The sequence below is a fragment of the Stylophora pistillata genome, chromosome 11 (genome assembly GCF_964205215.1).
Source record: "Stylophora pistillata chromosome 11, jaStyPist1.2, whole genome shotgun sequence".
Taxonomy (NCBI): domain Eukaryota; kingdom Metazoa; phylum Cnidaria; class Anthozoa; order Scleractinia; family Pocilloporidae; genus Stylophora; species Stylophora pistillata.
In genome coordinates, this window is record NC_142529.1 from 18183387 (window position 1) to 18205121 (window position 21735).

Here is a 21735-nt window from a genome sequence, read left to right on the forward strand (position 1 = left end):
GCAGCGTGGAGTAAGAGTTTGGGTTAAGTTATCGATGTCAATCGTGAAATCCATGATTAAATGGTGACAGTGTCGGTGAATAAATTTTCTTGTTGCTAAGTATGCCGAGCCTTGTAATTCCACACTGCATCATTGGCCCTCCAATTGGGATAGGTTAACGATGTCAAGAATGGGACTCAATATTAGATAGTGAAAGTGTCAGTTAATCCTCAGGGCTATGAACCAAAGTAAAATTATGAATTTTCCTGTTCGGTCTAGAATGTTGAGCTTAGTGATAACATAATACATCATTGGCCCATAAGTGAAAGATTTTCCGTCATCAGATGCACAAATATCGATGAAAAGAACAAATCAAATCAATTTGCATTGGGAAAAAAACGGGTGCTATATAGCTGTTTTAATCGTTAATATCTGACACTTAAAGATAGCGTGATGTCAGGCACTCTTTAATGTAGACCGCGCGTGCAGGTACTTCAACCAAAATAGTTGCTCAGTCTCAGTCTCTTGGTGAAGCATGCTTAAATCTCAGAACTTTCAGCACGCATATCTTTTTACTGCCAGTCAATCAATCCATCAGACTTTTTCAATTTCTCTTTTTGACATTTTCATTTGCTTCTTCTCATAAGAACATTAAAAAAAAAAAAAAAAAAAGAAAAAAGGAAACGTTTTGTTCTATGTGTGTCTATGAATAGTTATTAAATTATTTATAGCTCAGGCTTACCAAGTCTTTTTCTCGTTTGTTCTTTTTTCCTCCATATCGGATGCAAACGCCTATTAAGAGGGTGGGCGAAAATGTAGGTTAGCAAAATTCTGCCATAACTGACCACTTGATGTACAAAAACGCACTCAGAAATAGAACTAACATTGTTTCGAAATATAAAATAGATTAAAGTTTACTTGAAAGATTTAACTAATTAAATATATGAGTAGTTCCGCTTTATGTGATAGTTTGATGCAAGGGGAAGACAAAAAGGGCGACCTCGACCGCTTAATACAGGATGACTGCTAATATAGGTTTTCCTATGTGTTCATTGTACCTGCAACCTGTCAGGATCTTCATCTATCACAAATTCGCCACAATCCTCGTCAGTATTGTTTATGGGCACATTGTTTGTTATTATCACTGTTTAAATTATATATTCATGGTCTAAAATCGCACAATTCCACGTCCAAATTGTTAAAAAATCTCCCCATTCCCCGTTTCCAATTTGAAACTGAGAGAATTAGGCTGTTTTTAAGAAAGCTACACTGTACTTTAAGGGGAGGAAAAGCTCTATCTTCCCTGAGGGGAGAGCCAAATGTTTCAACAAAACCTGACGAGGGTAGCAGCTCAAAATCACATCTCAAGTGAATAGGTTGTGAAAGCTATAATTATAATTCATCCTGTTGAATAACGTCACTCTTTGTTTTTAGAAGATGGCTTGATCAAATAATCGTATATGCTACAGATATTCAGGCGCGGAACGTGGTCATTTTTTCAAGTACGCACACGTACATATAATCTAGAAAGCTAAGTAAACTGAGCGAAAAACTACTGCGTTCTTTATTTCTTGTTTGAAATAGTTGTGTGAATACAAGCAAAGAACAAAGTGTCTTGCCCTTATTTTGAGCAAACTTGGCGCAAACACAACATTGTTTTTAAATTTTTCTGGTAACTTTAAGCACGAACGTGCGTATATGCGTAGAGGACGCTACGCACCTGATATTCTAATATGATAGTTGAGGAATATTTCTTGGGTCAATAGTAAGGTAAGACAGGTATACTCCTGTAGCTTGCTGCAGTATCGCAGTAATCATTATATTCCCGGAAATACGCACGGAAATCAGGCACGTTCACTGAGGTCTCAAATGAAATATTGAATGTGGATGAAAGACGTAATATTTTCTTTTTCAACAACAATGCACAAGAAAGATATATCTCAGACGGTTGTAACAATATCGTTTGAGAAGGTAAACATCAATCAGTAATCATAATTATGATATAATAAGCACGGAAATCCATCACGTTCACCGAGGCGTTAAATGAGATATTCAATGGCTCCGCTAGGTTTATCGGTTTAAAATATTTGCAATATCTTACCTTGTTTTATTAATCTGATTCGTCCAAATTATTTATTTAGTGACTCACTCTGAGTACTCAAGTGGCTTTTCAGTTTTAAACGTGGAGAGAGAAAAAGTCAACTCTTTTCTTTACTTTCTCTTATGTACCTAAATTTAATCTTAATCTTATGAGGAGCTCTTTTATTTATAAGGGCGCTCAACCATGGAATAAACTTCCAGAGGATGTCAAGCTGGCCGATAATTTCATATTTTTAAGTCTAAGCTAAGATCAATTCAGCTGTAATTTTTGTATTTTAAAAGTTTTTGGTAATTTTTTATAATCTTTCAAATTCATGTGTACATAGATTATAGATTACATATTTAAATTTGTTTATATCATGTGTTTTTAGTATAATTGTAGATTTAATGTACGTTCGCATTTTGAACGAATACTTGTGCTCTTGGACAATAATATGTTTAAATAAATTATTGTACTATTGTATTGTGTTTACTGCTCCTACCACAAATATGTCTTAAGTCTCCCCTAAAAACTCGTACTGATGTGGTAGCACTTAGTGAGGAGAACACTATTAACTTCCCCTTCTTTATCAAGTCCCCACTCTTTAAAATAGTTCCTGATATTACCTCCTAACCCCTCCCCACTTGGTGCGAACTTCAAGGATTCAGAATTCTTGCCTGTGCGACAACAGGCAAGGATTCTGGTAGATCAGCCTCTGAATTTTTGTACCCGGTGGAAATTTCTCTGCGCTCTGAGAAGTGACGCAGTCTATGCACGTAATTCAATCAGCTTCGACTGCCTGATTGGTATCACCAGCTTTGACTCTGATTAAAACAAGATTCTTTTTTGTCAGGCACATGGAACTTTATATTTTAGAGAGTTTACAAACCTACTTTTACAATTCCATGATAATTTCTAACAAATTTCTCTACTTTTAACTAAATGCGTTGTCGATGCGTGCTCTTGCTATTAAACGCCTGTTTAATCAGTTTCAGGGCGATGAGTTTCCTCCCAATCTGCATGCCCCCACTTTTGCAAACGAAGAAAGAAAGTATTTTGCCTCAACGATTGATACAGACCAGAGACAAATTGATGCTGATACTATAGATTTATCTGCCTCCGCATCAATTACTTTTCTGCACGGTCGACTTCATCGTTATTTGCATTTAAGATCCTGTCTGCCAACAATGTTAAATCCCTTATTCACAACTGAACATTGAAGTCATGCCCACTGACCCAATGCCCTCTCGCTTGGTCAGCCGATGTGATGCTCTTCATCCAGTCATTACTACTATCATTAACAAATCGCTAGAAGCCAGACTCTTTCCCAGGTCCTGGAAGGAGGCACTAGTATGTCCTTTACTCAAAAAACGTGGTATATATATCATATTCATAAATTTCAGACCAGTAAGCAATTCGGCTTCCTTATCGAAGTCGACACGAGCCTATACCCGAACGCTCAATCAGCTTACAGGATGCACCATAGCACTTCAACTGCTCATGAAACGGCTTATGAAAGTTAATAATGATAATATTAATAAACAACATGTAACTCTTCTAGTGCCTCTCGATCTTAGTGATGCTTTCGATACATTCCAGCAAAATATCTTGCTAGAGGCACTCAATACACTGGGACTTGAGGGCGCGGTGTCCAACTGGTTCTCATGGTATTTATAAGGGGGCAGTCAGAGGATACTAATTCGTGGGTGTCTGTCGAAGAAGTTTAACTTGAACTGGGGAGTTCCTCAAGGTTCCTGTTTAGAACCACTCTTGTTTACCACTTATACGAGATCTTTACTAGATGTGGTCGGAAAATGTCTTCCATCCTGCCATCTGTCCACTGCTATGCAGACGATACCCAACTTTACGTCTCTTTCAAACCCGCAGATGAGATAGGTCACTTGGATGCCATTGCTGCTATTGAATGTTGTATTAAGGCGATCAGGTGTGGATGCGTGAGATTAAACTAGTGTTGCATGAGGAATAACTGAGTTTCTATTAATTGGCACGCAGCAGCGGCTCGCCGAATTTTTTAATGGACACATTTAAGTTGGCAAACCAAACAAAGAACTGTTTACGCAACTTATTCAACATTCGCACGTTGAAAACCTTCGTGCTGAGTACTGTTGTCGGCCAAGCCAAAAATATTCATGCGATTTGCTAAATATTCTAGTCAAGAAAGAATCCTTCATAAGTAGCTGCAACAACGATTGCAAAAAGGAAAGCAATAAACGATTTCAAAAAGGAAGCCTGAAAAAAAATTCAAGTCCTACTACCAATTGAGTAACGAAGCCACTTGATGGCAGCAAAACAAATTTTTAGTAAATGGGTTCGTTCACGTAGAGTATCACAATGTCAATCTCGTAAACATTTCCGATACTGTCGGCTGCGTCATACAACAAACGCTTTGAGTGACATGTTCAACTTTTGAGTTGACAAACTTTCCCGCTATTTTTCTGTTTAGGCGCACTGCAAATAGGAAAGACAGGACAAGACAACTTTATTTAGCCAGGGTGGCCCAGTCAGCTGCGAGGCTGGTATCCTTAGGGGCCCTGGTTTCTATAAAATTTACATATACACATTTCCAATAAAATTACAAAGTTGAATAAAATTTGCTAAGATTAGAAAAGGAGATAAAATCAGATAAAATGTTCTTTAAGAGGGCGTTTAAAAATTTCTAGAGAACTTGCCTCTTTGATTTTGCTTGGCAGTGAATTAAAGGTTAAACGTTCTGAATTTTTAAAAGTTCGCCCTTCAAGAACAATATTTGTTTTATTTGGGTGAATATATCTCCTCTGCCTAGTGTTATAATTGTGTACGTCACTGTTAACTTTAAAATAGTTTTTTAAGTATGTAGGAACGAGATTCCGTAAAAATTTATATACTAAAATACATTTGTATTTTTCGCAGTGTTTCTAAATCTGGCCAATTTACAATATTTCGGGCTGTCCTTTTACTTTTCTGACAGGTGACGATTTTCGTGGCTCAATTTTGTAATCGTTGCAGACTAGTGATGCTGCTCTCGGGTAGTTCACCCCAGGCTGTGTCTGCGTAGCTAAAATTGGCTCAATAATGCATTTGTATACCGCTTGAGCTGCTTGTAGAGTGATACTGGAGCGTATTCGTCTGAGGAGACCGAGTAGCTTGGATACTTTCTTGTGAACATCTTCAGCATGTGCTTTCAATTTCAGTTCCTCATCGAGGGTAACGCCCAAGTATGTGAATTTACTGACCATCTCTACATTGTTTCTTACTTATATTGTACAAGAGCTTGTTTTTTAACTGCTATCCAGGCTATCCAAAGAATATGTTTAGTTTCCGGTCTGTATCCTATAATCTACGCGGAAATTATATTTTGTCTCTACCGTCTACGAAAACTACTACTTATGGTCTTCACTCCTTTTCATATATGGCTTCAAAACTATGGAACTCTCTTCCGGACTCTTTTAGAACGTCTGAATTTTCTGATTTCAAGCGCAAGATTCTACAGTATGACTCTTTCTCATAGTTAAATTTTAGAATGTTACAATTTTACATTTTACATTTTACATTTTAGCAGTATTTAGAATTATACTTGTAACTCGAAGATACAAGCTTATTCTTTAGCTACTCCAAATTCGAGATTAAATAAAGCATATGTATGTATGTTCAGAACCAGTCGATTTATTTCCATCCAAGTTACAACCCGTTTTAGGTCTTCTTGTAGGGCCTTCTTTATCTCCTTTGGGTTTGCACCTGAGCAATAGATGACTATATCATCAGCATACATACTGATGTGCGTGTTTTGAGACAGCTTGGCAGGTCATTGATGTGTATAACGAAAAGTAGTGGTCCCAGAAGGGATCCCTGTGGGACACCATATTTAATGGAGAGGCTTGATGACAAGTCCTGTCCAAATCGTACTCACTGTGTACGAGATCCTGGGTAGTTCTGGAACCATGTGAGACTTTTCCCTCTGACACCATAGTGCTCTAACTTCTGTAACAAACAGCTATGGTCAACTAGGTCGAAAGCCTTCTTTAGGCGACTTTCTCAGCCGTTAGGGAGAGTGTGATCTGAGTGTTTTATCATTTAGAATATCTGTTAAAATCACTTTTGACATGTGACAATGTAAACGATTTGTTTGTTTGTCGCGCCACTTTGTTGTTTTGTAATGGGGACAGCCTTTAGAGTATAAATAAGGCTTTGAGTTGAGTGGAATCTTCATTCAGTGCTTGATGCAATTACTGTTACATCTCTGTCTTCAAAAAATTGCAGGCTCATGAGAATCATCTTTTAACAGCTTTGACTGAGTACCGCTGCGACTCCTGTCACACACTGAGTCCTGAACGCAACTGTGGCGAGAACAGCCCACAATCATCTTCTTCTTATAATTATGCCGTTTCCACCAGTGATTGTGACGGTGAAGCCGATAGATTGCCGAAAAGAGGGCGAAGAAGAAATGGCAGCGTACAACCTTCTCGATCGATGCTTGAAGTATGGGAACTAGAACGAACATACGTGCAGCGGCTATAATTGATGCCTGAAGACGAAGAGGACTCGGTGAAGAGGATTGAGATCACGGCCAGGAGTCAGAGGATGAGTTACCTCAAGAGGTTTTAACCTTACACTGATTTCTAGTCTGTTCCTCTCGTATAACGGTCATTTGAAGAAAAATCCGAATACAGTTGCAACATCTGCAGCTTTCCGTAATCGAGTGATAATATCTAAAAGAGCTTATTGTAATACCTTTTTCCTTTTTTCGTTTTAGTATTGGTTTCAAAATCGACGAGCCAAGTCACGAAGAGAAGAGAAAACGCTGGGGTTCAACTTTCAGAGAAACCCGTGAAACCGGTTTAAAAAGCCATCACAGACCCTAACACAGTCTCCTTTAAATTCCCGGAGACAGGCTTATAGTCTTAAAATAAGTGAGGAGAATTTACTACCTTTCTATAATCAAGAAATGGATAGATATTCTAGTCTTCTCCGATAAGGACGAATAAACCGTAGGCCGCGTCTCCTGCTGGGTTAGGGGTAGGAGACGTTAATTTCCCACGCACGAGATTACTGAGTTGTGGATGTCCTCCCCTGGGCTGGGATGGGTGGGAATTGGTCCTGAAAATCCCCCATGGGGAGTGGTCAACTAACCTATGTATGTATGTATGTATGTACAGGCGGACCGTCTTTCTTACCAAGACCAGGTAACTGCAGTGAAAAACTGAATGCATACAGGTGACCAATCACAGTTGAATAGGGACAGTTAGCGATCAGGACAGACCACTTATGTAAGTGTTCGTCGTTTTTAGTGCACATGTTCCACCTAGACCAGTTCCGAAGAAGACATTTTGCACTTCAAAGACCCTTGGAAAACCGGGGTTTCTATAGATACTAGCCGTATCTAGGCCTATTTATTGGTGTAAATATTTCATTTAAGTTGAAATTAGGAAACATTGAGGTATTTATAAAGAAAACTAAGAAAAAATGTTTTGTACAATATCCTACGTATGATGCACGATCCTCGCAGTAGACAGCGCTATTTAAGCAATAGCGAAAATCAGATCTGAAAAAAAATCAGGCCTGTACGGGATTCGAACCACTGACCTCTGCGATACTAGTGCAGCGCTTTACCAATTGAGCCTACAATATCATGTAGGATTGTCTTCTTCTAAACAAATAAATCATTTGAATTTTACCATCGGTTTTATTAGGTTGTGGATTTCTTTTTGAATAGAAATTTCAAGAAAATATTTTCGAAGCTCTTTTGCTAAAGATAGATATCCCATCAGAACTTGGTCTGAGCTCGAAAACATTCAAAATTAGTTAATAACGTAGTAGTACAATGCAACGTCTTGATGCATGATTGCGTTTTTTTATGGTTATAAATTCAAAATTGCAATTATTATTGAATCTAGACACATTTTCATTTGATCACGCTAGATATAACGTGACATAGAATTCCAAGTCACTGAATACACTGATACTTCCATGACTACCGTCACGAATATAGAACAACGTTCTACACTAACTAAGTAAAAAACAAAACAAAAACAAAACAAAACAACGCTTGTTCCACAATACAATAGAGAAGAAAGTGTAGTAGGTGTAGTTTGTTGTCATATGGTGTAGTAGGTGTGGTTTGGTATAGTTTGTTGTAGGAGGTGTAGTTTTTTTTAGTAATTTGGTATGGGTTAGTGCAGTTTACAGTGCAATCTACAGTGTTCTATCCATTGTCATTGTGTCAGCAAAAGCGCTTACAAAGAGTCCAAAATGTATGCGCGGGTTATGTACTAGGTCGCTATGCGAAAGAAGCAGACTGCCTACAGCTGGGCTGGGTACCGGTGATAGAGCGTAGAAGTTATCAGTTACTGCAGTGCGTATTCAAAGCACTATATTTTGACCTTTGGCCACAGTACTTAAAACTCGAAATACACGTACCGGCAAGAAATCTACGCTGGTCCTGCGACGTCAGATTAAAGGTGCCCATCGAAACTGGTACTTTTCAAGACAGCTCAGCAGCATTCTCAATGAATTACCAAGTTATCTGCGGAACTGTACGGACTTTCGATTCTTTAAGAGTAAATTGACATCATATCTTTTTAATAACGCTGGAAAGAGATTAGAAACATGAATCTCAGGCCTTTTCGCTTGTTTATAAATTATCTCTTAATTAGAGTGTGATTTATTGTAAACTATATGATATAACGTAATTCGATTAGTATAGTAATTTTAGCATAGAAGAGCCAATTAACTTTTTGAATTTTAGTAAACCTTTATTACTCTTATTATTATTATTATTATTATTATTATTAATATTATTATTATTAGTCTAGTATAGTAGGTGTAGTTGGGTGTAGTTTGGGGTAGTTTAGTGTAGTACGTGTAGTCTAGTGTAGTAGGTCGGATACTAGTCCATCGCAGGGTTACCCCCAGTATTAAATTCGCCGGTACCCATTAAATTCTCCCGGATGAGGAGAGGCACTGTCAGCGTAAAGTGTCTTGCTCAAGGACACATCACAACCTCCCCGGCCAGGACTCGAACCCGGACTACTCAATCCGGAGTTGAGCGCACTAACCATGAGACCACCGCGCCTCCACTAGTAGGTGTAGTAAGTGTAATTAAGTGTAGTAGGTGTAGTAAGTGTAATTAAGTGTAGTAGGTGTAGTTTGGTGTAGTAGGTTAAGTGAAATTTTTTCAAACGTGCGACCACATTTAGAGAGGGGATATAATTATAGACCCACGACAAGTTATTTTTTCGGGTGCAATAAGCGCCATTTGAGAACAGTGAAATATTGACCATCTTTTGTAAAGGACTTAATCAAGGAAAAAAAATAATAGAATAACAAAATTGGTTTTCGCCAAGTCTGGGAAGTTGAAATGATAATAATAAGGACTTTAGTAAAAGGGGGATAAAGTGAGCACGTTAGTTTTCTTTCAGTTATCTTGATAAAATTTCTATCTTAGTTTGGGAAGTGAGGTATTTTCCGATGGTAGAAAGATACGTAGCATCTATTAATTATTCATTAACTCTGCTCTGATCATATGTAATCGTTTCTTATTCCGTAATTTCACTTTAAGTTCGCTATCAACCCGAAAACTCGCCTTTGTCGTCTACGCAAAAAACAGCACCTGCCATTATTTTAAAAGCAATATATGTCATTGAATAAATTTAAATAAATAATAAATAAATAAATAAATAATAAATTAAGCACTATTGATCTGTACATGTAAATAGGGCTATACAACTAATTAAAATTTATTTATTTATTTATTTACGCACCCTTTCACACCCGCAGGCCGTACGGGAGGGAAAAACGACCTCGGTCCCACTCCCCCCCCCCCCCACCCTGCACCTCTCTACTTGATATGGATTAGCTTTCTCCGGCAACAATAATGATTGTTTTGATGTAGATATGCACGATGGCGTTTTTCTTACTTCTTGGAATGAAATACTTTTCCTTTTTTTATTGTAGTCGGAATCATATGCAGAAAAAAAATCTTTGAAGATGGGATAAAGTCTGTGATCAGTGGGTTGCCATGGCAATACGACCATCAGGCTATCGATATTAATACATAAATAATGTAAAACAGTCTTCATTTTATCGTATGATGAAACACATATCTAAAAGTTTTTTTTTTTGTAATATCATCTTCAATGGCTTTACTGGTAGCGCTAAAATAACAAAGTTTTAAAAATTATTACAAAGAAAAGAACCGGAGAAAATGGAAAAAATATATATATTTATATAAACTCCAGCTAATGGCTCATAACGCTACAACATGTATATGCATCCTTATAAATCAACCTTGGTGTAATGAGAAGATTCATCTATGAGAAATTATTTGCAAGTTGTCACACCATCGTTTTGATTTCATTTAAAAGAATACATGGAATGTAGCGTTCCCCATGTTATAAAGTCTTCCTGAGAATCAAATAAATGCGATACCAAAGCAAATAACGAAGATGTACTCTCTTTACATCTAATAATCCAAATGGCTATAGTTGACTCTATATGTCGTCATTTTCCTTATCAGCATATTGTAAAATATTTGTGGTAGAAACTACTCCTTAATGTTTTAAAACAGCATCGATTGGGCAGATGTAAATTTCATCATTTTGAACTTTAAACACGCGCATAAATCACTGAGTAAGATACAATAAAACTATGTAAAAGGATGTTTTGGTTTGATTTCGACAGCAAACGAACTTATCTTTGAACTGTAGCATTTTCAAATCATGGGTTACAAAGTATACACTGGGAGACGGTTTACGATGGCGTTTCCCCATAGGAATATATATAAATTCAAGCAAGGCCACGTGGACTCGCATCTGCAAATCATGATCGTAATCAACGAGGGAATCGCCTTTACTCGGCCATTAATACACTGCTTATCACCTCCAAAACAACCGATTAGAATCCGTGAAAATCATTGTACCCTCATGAAGAAAGTTCTACAAAAAATCGATCGGTCTAATTTTCATTTCAGTTGATGTGGGAACGCTGCCCTCAAGACTGTTTTCAACTAATTCTCCCCAGTGGATATCGGCCCCGGTTTCATTCCCAAAAAGTGGATAATTTCCGTTGAGATTTGACCAAATAGCACAATCACTACTTACGTATATGAGCACGATCCTTCGCAGTAAAGCACTATTTGAGCAATAGTGCTTTACTGCGAAGGATCGTGCTCATATACGTCTCATAACCGCAGTTCACACATATGTTTCATATGTTTGTTGTTGTTTGATTTATCATCTACGGGTTTATGTCGAATTAATTTGATGGCCTGCTCCCAGTTGGCTTGTTAGCTCAATTGGTAGAGCGCTGCACTAGTATCGCAGAGGTCAGTGGTTCGAATCCCGTACAGGCCTGAAATTTTTTTCAGGTCTGATTTTCACTATTGCTCAAATAGTACTTTACTGCGAAGGATCGTGCTCATATACGTCTCATAACCGCAGTTCACACATATGTTACAATCACTACTGTTGCTATATCACCAGCCTCCGCTTCTTTTTTGAGCGCCAGCATAATCAGCTGGATCTCTATCCCAGCTACAAAAAACAAAGTCTCTGTGAGGACCGAGGGAATCAGAAGAAACAGTTTCTTCTGTTCCAAAATAAAATAAAGGAGTTCGCGTAATTTCAAAGTCAGCATAACACCTTAGAAGCATTTAAGTTGGTGTTTGCCACAAAAAAGGAAAAAAACAGCAACTACAACAACGACAACAACAAAAACAGAACATAACTCAATTTAAACAATAGTAACACACTGTCTCAATGAAATTATTTCGGTTAGCCACAAACTATTGTTTTAATCTCCAATAACGAAGTAGGGCAAAGCATCTAGATGATGATTAGATTTTTATATTCTGCTAAAGCTGAGATAATCAACTGTTTTCTCAATATATTGGAGCTAAGGGAGGGAGGTCTTTGGCGATGAGAGCGAAGTAATTTAAAAAAATTGAAAGTAAGTTGAAAAAACTGACTTACTTGTAACATTGCCAATGTACAGCCGGTACATAGCTGTCTCGTTCCCAATCCCGAACCAGCCATACTCAGCGTGAACAGTTTTGCTAGTTGCTATTGCCAGATCAACTCGCAGCAAGTTTTTTGTCTTGTTTCGTGTCAGGCGGTTTATCTTGTCCAGTCCGAGCCAAAATTCACCAATGGAGTTACCAAAGCCATGTTTGTAGTCATCCCAAGTGCGGTTAAAATCACCAGAGCCATCCAATCTCTTCTGAAACACTATCCACCCCCCACCGGCTGTTGTTTGGTCACAATACACCTTAAAGGCACCTAAACCGTCTGAGTCGATTTTGTAGACACCGCTGATCCTTAGGCCGGATTTTTACAGCTTAGCACAGTTTTTAGCTATAAAAAAAGGATTAAAGATTATTATGAAAACGAATAAGGGGAATCAACACACATACGAGCGTAAAGAATCTTACTTATACATGTCATCCTTTCTTTCGTTGTTTCTTCCAAGTAGTCAGCATGGTTTCTTTGGCACTCTTTCGGGGCTGTAGGCAAGGATGGTAGAATTTCAAAAGTTCCAGAAAGTGCCAGAAACAGCGTAGCAAAACCTAAAGGAAAGAGGTCATTATGCAATAATGATTATAATAACAACAATAATAATAGGAGAAATATTGATAAAAACTACACCAAAATTAGAATGGGGCGGTGGATCACGTGGTTTTCATAGAAAAATTGATTGTCAATTATCAGCCAACTAGACAGTGACTTGACGTTCTTAAGGCAAAAGTTAATTTAAAACTGAATTTGCTGGCTACAAAGAAATTTTTACAATGAGAGGATTGAATGAGCCGATCGAGTGTGGAAATTTAATTGAACAGAACTCAGAAAAAAAAAAAAAGAAAGGTGTTATATACTGCCACGTGCGTAAAAGTTCAACTTTGTGAGATAAACTGACTATGTGTGCTTTTCTTGGAACCAGCATCGAAAAAAAATTCAACTTGTTTCAAGGTTTATTCGTTAAAGTCGATTTATTTTTAGTTTAATAGGGTTACTAAATTTAGAGTCGCACATAAGCCCCACGTCAAAGGCAGTTGTTACAACTTTAAGCCTCTTCAAATTCAAAAGCTTTGACATGAAAAGGCATAAACGTTTCACAAGTGATCCTATGTGTGAAAAAGTAAGTATTAGATGTAAGCACTACAAATTGTATACCAAACATCCAGATTTTACATACCTATTCCTTGTTGTATGCGCCTCATTGTATTTCTGCTGGTGTTGTTTGTTGTTTCACAAAGGCTGCGGGAAAAAAAGTTTTCAAGAAAATAAAAGTTTTCAAGAAAAAAAACGTTTGCTAAAGAATCCAAATTCTTTAGAAAAAGTGTAGCAGTAAAGACTGATAGGACTTACAGCTAAGTTCACTTCTCTTATTTAATCACTCTAACCGCCCGCCTTTTTCGTTCTTCGTGAAGAGCTGACAAAGTATGAGCGAATTTCCTTTTATCATATCAGCAAAGCGAAAAAAAAAAAGGAAAAAAAAAAGGAGATAAACCTCTATTGTCTCAATTTGTGAAAGTTTCGATCTCCCGTCATCACTTATTATTAAAATAGAACTTATGGTACTAATTTTACTGCGGTTTCCGACACAGTGTCGTAGTTCGCCTTTCGTCAGTTTCGTGCGGAGTTCATGAGAACTGGTACGTTTATCTTATTACTTGAATGTAACTTGGCGTCGTTTCGGCTGGTGTTCAGAAATCAGCCAGTCTTACAGAATAATCTTAATTTCACCTGGTTTCGTCATCTCTTGTTTCCTATTCAACATAAAATATCTAGCGACCGGAATTACCTTAAATGAATAAATAAACGACGTTGCGAGTCTGTGCAATGACTTTTTCCGGTTTGACACCTGAGCGTGTCGAATATTTGTTGTTTCCTATCCCAAAAGGTGCAAATTTGTAGCTATCTTTGTCCTGTAATTCATTTTCCTCAATTGTGAAGTCGCTTTCGATTCCTTTGCATTTGTCTTCCTCTGTTACTTGTATTTACTCCGGTTTTTTTTAGCGAGAGTAATTGCAACCGTATACTCTGAAATAAAATTCGCGTGTTGGAACAAATGACAGTTTTTTTTCTGGGATCGCCTTCTTGGAGTCACAAATTTGAAAATGGTTCCAATTGATAACAATTTCCTGAAACTTCAGTTAAAAAAATCGAATACAAAAGAAAGTTTCCAGAATCTTATCTTGAAAATTCTTGCCAAGCTCTGGAGGTTGTACATTTTTCGGAAATTTGGAAACTCAGACAATAAACCCACCGTTTCATACGTAATGCGGACGACCTAAAGAAGCATCAACACAATCTTGTGAAGTTAATTCTTTCACAAATCTTTAACATTGAACTTGAAAGTGAAAGGGTTAAAAGTGAAAGCCGATATTTATTTCCCAGTTCAGCTCCTTAATCTCTCGCTTTGGCGTTTTCCCAGAGTGTTCGTTTTCTCAAAGAAATTCCTTCTCAATCAAATCAAACCAAGAGATCATATGATCCCTTGATTAAACGGATTGAATGAAATGTAAACAATAGACAACATCCATTAAAATGGACTCTTGCTTTTCCAAGTGAATCACGGGAGGCAAGGATTGGTTCAAGAAACATTAGCTACATGCTACTGTGGCAGTGAATAGGAAGAGAAGGGAATGGTAAAAAATTGTGGCAGTTTTGATTTAATGCTAGTTTTGGGAACTGAGTCTGACCTTAAGACGTCGCTTAGTTTCACCTTTGCAATCAAGTGAAGCCATGATAGTCGCAAGTAAGCTGCAACTTTAGCAAATGCGGGATTCGAACTGGTGCCTACTCATACTAGTTATGCATTATTACCATTTGACTAAGGAGGCTACCCGCTGGGAGCAAGGCTGGCGGATTCTAATTCATTGCCAATTATGTTGCGTCATATTCTACCATGGGAAGGAAAAAAACCCTCTAAAATTGGTATCGATCACAACGTATTGTTTTGTGTGGCTTCGTATCTGGAAAGCACGGGTTCGAATCTCGTCGAAGCCTGATTGTTTTTTCAGGATTCTGTTTCACTTGTGCAATTAAAATTTTCGCTCACCTGCAGGGGTTATGGCTTTATTTGCTTTAAATCCGAAGGTCAGATAAACTTTACTTCATTACCAGTTATTTCACATTTGTATTGAAAGTAACTTGCTTTCTGAAACTTAAATCCACAAATTTTCTGACCCCTAACACATAATGCAACAGAAAGCTACACTCCAGTTAGTTCTCTTGAGATATGTCCTGATAAAGTCGTATTCTAAATACCGATTGGCAAAGGCCTGGCTTTGGCGGCATGTTACATGACGCATGGGTTTTTCTCCCTGAGAAGGAACAACTCAGACTATAGTTTTTCCTTCTGTTATTCGTTTTATTTAGAGTCTCGTATGGAATACGTTAGCGGTAAAACTAAATTGTACTGCCAGTATGTGTCTTTGAATTAGTGTATTTAGACCAGTACTAACTGAAAAAGACATGCAAATTGCGCCTCGTTGTTCCTGTTGCAAAAATGATGCACTTATTTCAAGGTCGTGGCCATCATCATGTTTTGAGTAGCAACAAGAAGGCAGGTATCATTGTAAGTAAGAAATGTAATTTTAAGGACTGAAACATTCGCTTTTTAAATCCTAGGCCGTCTAAACGAAATTCGGCACAATGGACGATGAATCAGCAAAATATTCACATGATACTTGTTAGGGAAGCCATTTTCAAAAACTGATTGTATTTGTTGATCTAGCTTGCCAGTGACTCGACATTAACTTGGCATTTCCATCTTCCCAAGTGGGGAAAACTAATGATATATCTACGTTTCAGCTCAGAAGCTTTCTTTTTTGAAATCATTCACCGGCATGGCACTCAAGGATAATTCCTTTCTTTCCACCATGCAAATGCAACATGTTAAATGCCAACACCATTTGCATCTTTCGTCATAACTTTGACAAATTGATTTAATTGAGCGCGTGCTCCTCTAACAAGCGATAATTTTATCCGGCGACTTGAAAACGCCACCACACATTGTTTTATTGATTTAATTAGCTCGCACAGTTATGAAAAAGAACAAATGATTTACGAGTAATTTACTTGAAAAAGCATTCTTGACCTCGGTGCCATTAAGCGAATGTCATAAATAAGCTATTTGATTATCACAAGTTTTATACTAGAGAGATATCGTCCTTTTGAATTGTTTTAAAAGAAACCTTACTCCCAACCATTTATATTATATATTCCGTAACATTTGATTGTACATTTCGTGACACAGCATACTCCTATTAGGGCGGAGTAGAGTATAAGAGCCCATAAAATACCATGGACTATCAAGCAATAAATCAACTGATCAATCAATCAATCCAGGTCGGAGTGTTTGACGATTTCACTTCCGGACACAGATATCATATGACAGTTTAGGAACAGGATTAAGTCTTTTTGGTGGTTTTATCTGCATTTAAGATTACTCGCTAAGATGCAATTAAAAGGAAATGTTTAAGAATTACCGTTAACTGATTTGACAGCTACGCCCCAGTAGCATCTTATCAGAAGGATTATCTCAGTTTACTTCACATCGCAGTATTCATTGTGTATTGACACGAACAGAAATCCAGAAAGTTCATTGCAGGCAGCTAGTGTAATATTCAATAACACCAATGAAAATTGTTCCTTGAAATGTTCTACCGGTGATTAAGTAATCATAAGGAAATTGTATACAAAACAGCCAAAGACACACACGATTGCTGGTTATTGTATGCAGCTGCACAAAAATCATTTGTTTTGGGTGAGGACCGACAAAAAGAAAGAAGAATTAAAAAGAAACTCTTTAGAAAATGTCTGTTAGTAGTAGGGTTTTACCGAAGCTGACTTTACTAAAACTTGAGTGCACTCGCTTCACTTTTTTAATTACCTTTTAAACCGCCTCCTTCGCTTTCCTCATAAGAACTGACAAAAGAGCATATATTGTTGCTTTTTTTAACCACGAAATACATATCTGGGAAAAAAAAAAAACTATCAGCAACAAGCAAACCTCATCTGCTGTCAAATCGTAGGGGTAAGAAATTCTTATCGCACGAGACAGCTCAACGCTTTAATTTTATCGAGAGTTTCCTAGATTGGGGCCCAACATACTCGTAAAAAAATTCATATTTCCATTCTCAAACTCGCACGGAAGGTTAACGATTTGTTAGACCAGACAATCCACCTTTAGAGGAAGTGAAAGACGACTTCCTAAACTAGAAAACAACAAACTTTAAGGATCGACATTCAATTGGTTTGAAGATGTGCAGGTTCGCGAGAACAACGTAAATGTACTGTAAGAATTTGAGATAAGTTATCAACCTAAATCTTAGGATTCATGATCAATTTATGAAAGTGTCAGCTAACTAATCTTCAGAGTTACGGATCAAAGTAAAATTAAGAATTTTTCCTGCTGTTTGACATGTAAAGTCTGGTAAATGCATTATATTTAGTATAGTACATCATTGGCCTCCTAGTGATAGATTTCCCTTTGTTAGATGCGTGAATGGCAATGAATATTGCAAAGCGAATAAAAGGACGTTGAGAAATTCACTCTGAAATGCTAGAAATTAATGGATAAGGAGCTGCATGGCTACTGTTTCGACACGCCTTAATGCAGACGACACAAACAGATTCTTTCAACCAAATTGTTGCTCTTTCCCAGTTCCTAAGTTTCACGCAAGGAATCTATGGTGCAGTACGCTCAAAAATCTCAAAAAGTTATGCCTCAGTACGCATATATTTTCATTGCCTTGCAGAAAATGGTTGAAAACCATTTCGTGCCATTAATATTATTAAAAGAAATGGAATTTAAAAAGTCTAAAAAAGAGTTTATAACTTAAATATAAAAGAAATCAAACACAGATAGTCCAAACATTTGATTTTAAATATAACTTAAGAAAAAGATAAGAAAGAAAAACGTTGGCAATTTTCCGGGGACTCTAACCTTAAGCTTCTTCAAGCAGTTTTTATAAATCCATCCATAAAATCCCGCGTTATCTTGCCCAAACAGTTATGACGACTATAACTGTTTTAACAGTTGTAGACATGATTTAAAAAAACTATTTTAAAAATCATTAGAATGAAATTATTCCCTTGAGCAACATTTTCCTCCGTTCACAAGCAGATGCTATCAGGTCTTTGTCGATCTTGTGTTTTACATACGTCATCGCTGAGTTGTTCGACAGGCAGTTCATTTATTTGTTTGCTTTGATAGAGGAGACGAATTACCTTGTAGCTGTTTCGTGGCATACTTACATTTTGGCGGTGCAGACGACTGACTCGTTAACTAATAATAATATTTACACTTTTCTGAGCGTATCAAACGTTCCACCGTTTCCAGAGTGAGTTTATCTTTTTATTATTCAAATGCACAAAGTAGATAACAAACAACGTGCAAGTCGTGTACAAATATCCTGCGATCTTGGACAGGTGGTTAAAAGTTTTGTACTGTAAAAAACCTGCTTGACAGGCCGGCTACGCTTCTTTTTGTTGACTGGTAGCGTTTTGATTTTCAAACTGTGCGGAAGATTATTAGAATTCTCTGTTGGGGTTGTCTATGCATGAGATCAAATCATTTACAAAAGATGATTGGAGAATTTCTGTATGGGATTGGGTGGAAGAGAACGAATACAGAACATAAACTCAGATAGAGAAAAAACTGAGAAAACGAAGCAGAGAGGTTTAAAACTGTTCAAAGAAGTTTTGCGACGAAAAGAACGAGGAAATTAAACATGTATCTTTAGTAGCTTCTTCGCCCGTTCCACGAAAATACAGAGGATTATCAACCCTCACGCTTAAAATGCCTTGTTTCAAGTATCGAGAATTATTATGCAACTGTGCTTTTTAGAGTGCGAATAACGCGCGAGACGAGTACAAATATCACGCAATATTTGTACTCCAAAAATATCCACGAAATTCGCCCACATTGAAATAAGAATGTTCCGTGTTGGATAATAAATCTCTTATATATATATATATATATATATATATATATATATAATATTATGAGAGGAAAAAAGGACGTAACTACATTTCCCGACAAGCCTGTTTCGTGAATCGCTTCACTCTTCAGGGGTTTAATCCCTGGATTAAACCCCTGAAGAGTGAAGCGATTCACGAAACAGGCTTCTCGGGAAATGTAGTTACGTCCTTTTTTCCTCTCATAATATTTATTCTGCTCTGCTTCAACGTATTGAGCACTGTTCCACGCGAAAATCGACTTGCAGACTTCCTATATATATATATGTAAAGTTTTGTTTTTTGAGAACGTAAAACCTTAACGTGGGTGAAATGTTTTCTATATTTAGGTGAAAGTTCGAAGAAGCATATCATCGCATGTCATGCCAGTGAGTTAAAGCGAAAGCTAATAACTCTAGCTACGGTTCAAGTCCTTAATCGCTCGCTTTGGCAATTTACCATAAGTATTCGTTTTCTCAAAGAAATTGTATCGCAATCGAATTAGACTGATTGAATTAAATCAAGACAGTTAAGGGAATAACTTTTAAAGTGGATTCGAGAGTATAAATGAATCACGTAGGCAAAGATTGATTGAAGAAATATAAGTTTTATGCCACTGTGACAATGAACAGGAAGCGAACGAACTGCATAGGATTGGTTGATTTAAAAATAAAATGAAGTCTATCTTGAAGAAGCCTAGCTTCACCTTTGTATTGTAAATCTATCTGCTTGTTAAGAGTTAGGACATAAATCCAGAGAGTTTGAAAGGCCTATTTGGTCAGTTGAAAATCTAACTGCAAGGACTGAAAGGACTGAAGCATTCGTTCTTAAAATCTTAGACCGTTCAAAATTCGAATCAGGTAAATATTATCATAATTTTTAGGGAAGCCATTTTTATAAATTGTATATAATTTTTGACCTAGCTTTTCATTGACTCGACATTGACTTGCTATTTGTATCTTCCCGAACAAAAAGGAATCTAAAACTGAGACACAGTAGTTTGGAAAAGCGAATTTCACAGAACACTGAGTAGAAAAGAAAATTATAGGCTACCGCGAGCTTGGAATATGTCAGATAAACTGAGCGTTCTTTATTCTGAAATACCATCGAAAAACGTTCCAAAACGTTCAGAGTTCGACTTCGCTCCCGTGCAAGTGATGATAAATACTGCGATCTTCTTGCTGTTTGCAAAATTACTGAGTGTAGCGTGCAAACCCTATGTGGTAAAAGTTGGTAAGACTAAGCAACTCAGAATTGAACAGCTGTAGCAGTAAATGGGGTAAACGTTTCACGGAAAGCCCTTCGTTTGAAAAAGTATAAATGAATAAGATCTAAGCACGTAAGTTTAAATCTCTCGTGATAAACTGCAAATTGCATACCAAGCAGTCAGATGTTACATACCTACTCCTTGTGAGGATCGAATTGTAATTCTTTTGGTGTAATTCTTTGGATGCACGTACCTCGATGCGGAAAAACAGTTTATTGACGACGACCTTGGTGGTAAGTTCTTATATAGGGTGCGAGGACTGCACCTACTGCTGATTGCGTGTAGTTTTATGCACACATGTCATAATAGTCAATTCCTTCCCTTATATCCAGAGACAGCACTAAAGGTGTCAATTTTAAAGAGAATGGCCGTCACGAGGGTCCCGTTCAAGACTGCTTATCCGTGGCAGTAAATGAGGAAATGTTTAATTGGATAACACGATTTTTTAAGAAAAGATGAAATTCGTAATTGGATAACAAGAAATCGTTAGGGCTGACCTTTGTTTGAATACATCATGCAAGCACGTGAGAACTGCATATAGCGTAGAAACAAAAATTGGGATAGATTTCTTTATCAGGTATAGGATATGTTAATGTTATATATCTGAAATGATATAATAAGGCGTACTTTCGTGTAGTCTTAAGAACCGATATACAAGGCAACTTAATGAAAATAATTCCTTTCGTTAAATATTTCCAACTGTTCAATATCTTAGTGTAGCCATTGCAAAATACGTCACTGGCCTACAAATGATTGATTTCCTTCCGCCAGTTGCATGAATAGCTATGATATTGTTATGTAAATATGTTCCTTGAAATGTATTCGTTATTGCATGACCAGGGGCGATTAAAAGTCTTAGAAATTATTGTTGAATCAAAGAAATAATCTCATTTGCTATCATTCATCTATAGATTACAAACTCTTGACTAAAGACGACAAACATCGGCCTGTTTTCAGGAGCGATTTTCCTAGTGGCTCAGTAAATGACAATCAATCAATCTTGCAAAAATGGTGATTTTCCAGGTCACCTGAAGCTATGCGATTTAGCAAAGCTCAACACAAATTAAATCAAGTTCATGTCACCAACTGAATCAGTCTGTAATTTATATCACCTATCGAGGGAGAGGATTTAGACGTACCGTAGGTAATCTGATTAGGCTGCCACATCGGAAATAGAGAAGGTGGACGGGTCCTTTTCTTTGCTCCTGGGAAAGAGAAGATGGAAAATTACGCGTTTCCCAATCTTGGGAGCTTTTCTTCGTAAAATTATTCACTGAGGGACCATTTCAGGAAATCTTACTTTCTTTCAAACTTGGAAGTGCAAAGTATTATGAGGCTATAACAAACACCTGATGCATATCGTGCTATAGCTATAAAGTGATTTTGCTCCTATCAAATTACTCTGACGAGCTACTAGTTAATCAAATGTAATTTCATGTGTCGACGTTAAA

At 37.2% G+C, this 21735-nt stretch overlaps 1 protein-coding gene and 2 long non-coding RNA genes across 3 annotated transcripts in view; 1 reads left to right on the forward strand and 2 right to left on the reverse strand.

Annotated features, from left to right (window-relative positions):
- The window catches only part of LOC111340330 (angiopoietin-related protein 7-like), a 33895-nt gene extending 25261 nt beyond the window's left edge, over window positions 1-8634 (reverse strand). Inside the window, exons 1-2 of the mRNA XM_088738825.1 lie at window positions 8474-8634; window positions 722-771 (exon numbers count right to left, since the gene is read on the reverse strand). The gene's annotated coding sequence lies outside the window, so the exon portion shown is untranslated. The remainder of the gene's footprint in view (window positions 1-721; window positions 772-8473) is intronic.
- Window positions 6024-8096, forward strand: LOC148720424 (uncharacterized). The gene is made up of 2 exons (XR_015993271.1): window positions 6024-6654; window positions 6810-8096. It is a non-coding gene; the product is annotated as an uncharacterized LOC148720424 (long non-coding RNA).
- Window positions 8635-11502: 2868 nt separating the features above from the next.
- LOC111340351 (uncharacterized) lies at window positions 11503-20764 on the reverse strand. The gene is made up of 6 exons (XR_002695744.2): window positions 20419-20764; window positions 16949-17032; window positions 13244-13305; window positions 12483-12617; window positions 12025-12405; window positions 11503-11586 (listed from the first exon to the last, which is right to left on the reverse strand). It is a non-coding gene; the product is annotated as an uncharacterized LOC111340351 (long non-coding RNA).
- Window positions 20765-21735: the final 971 nt, after the last annotated feature.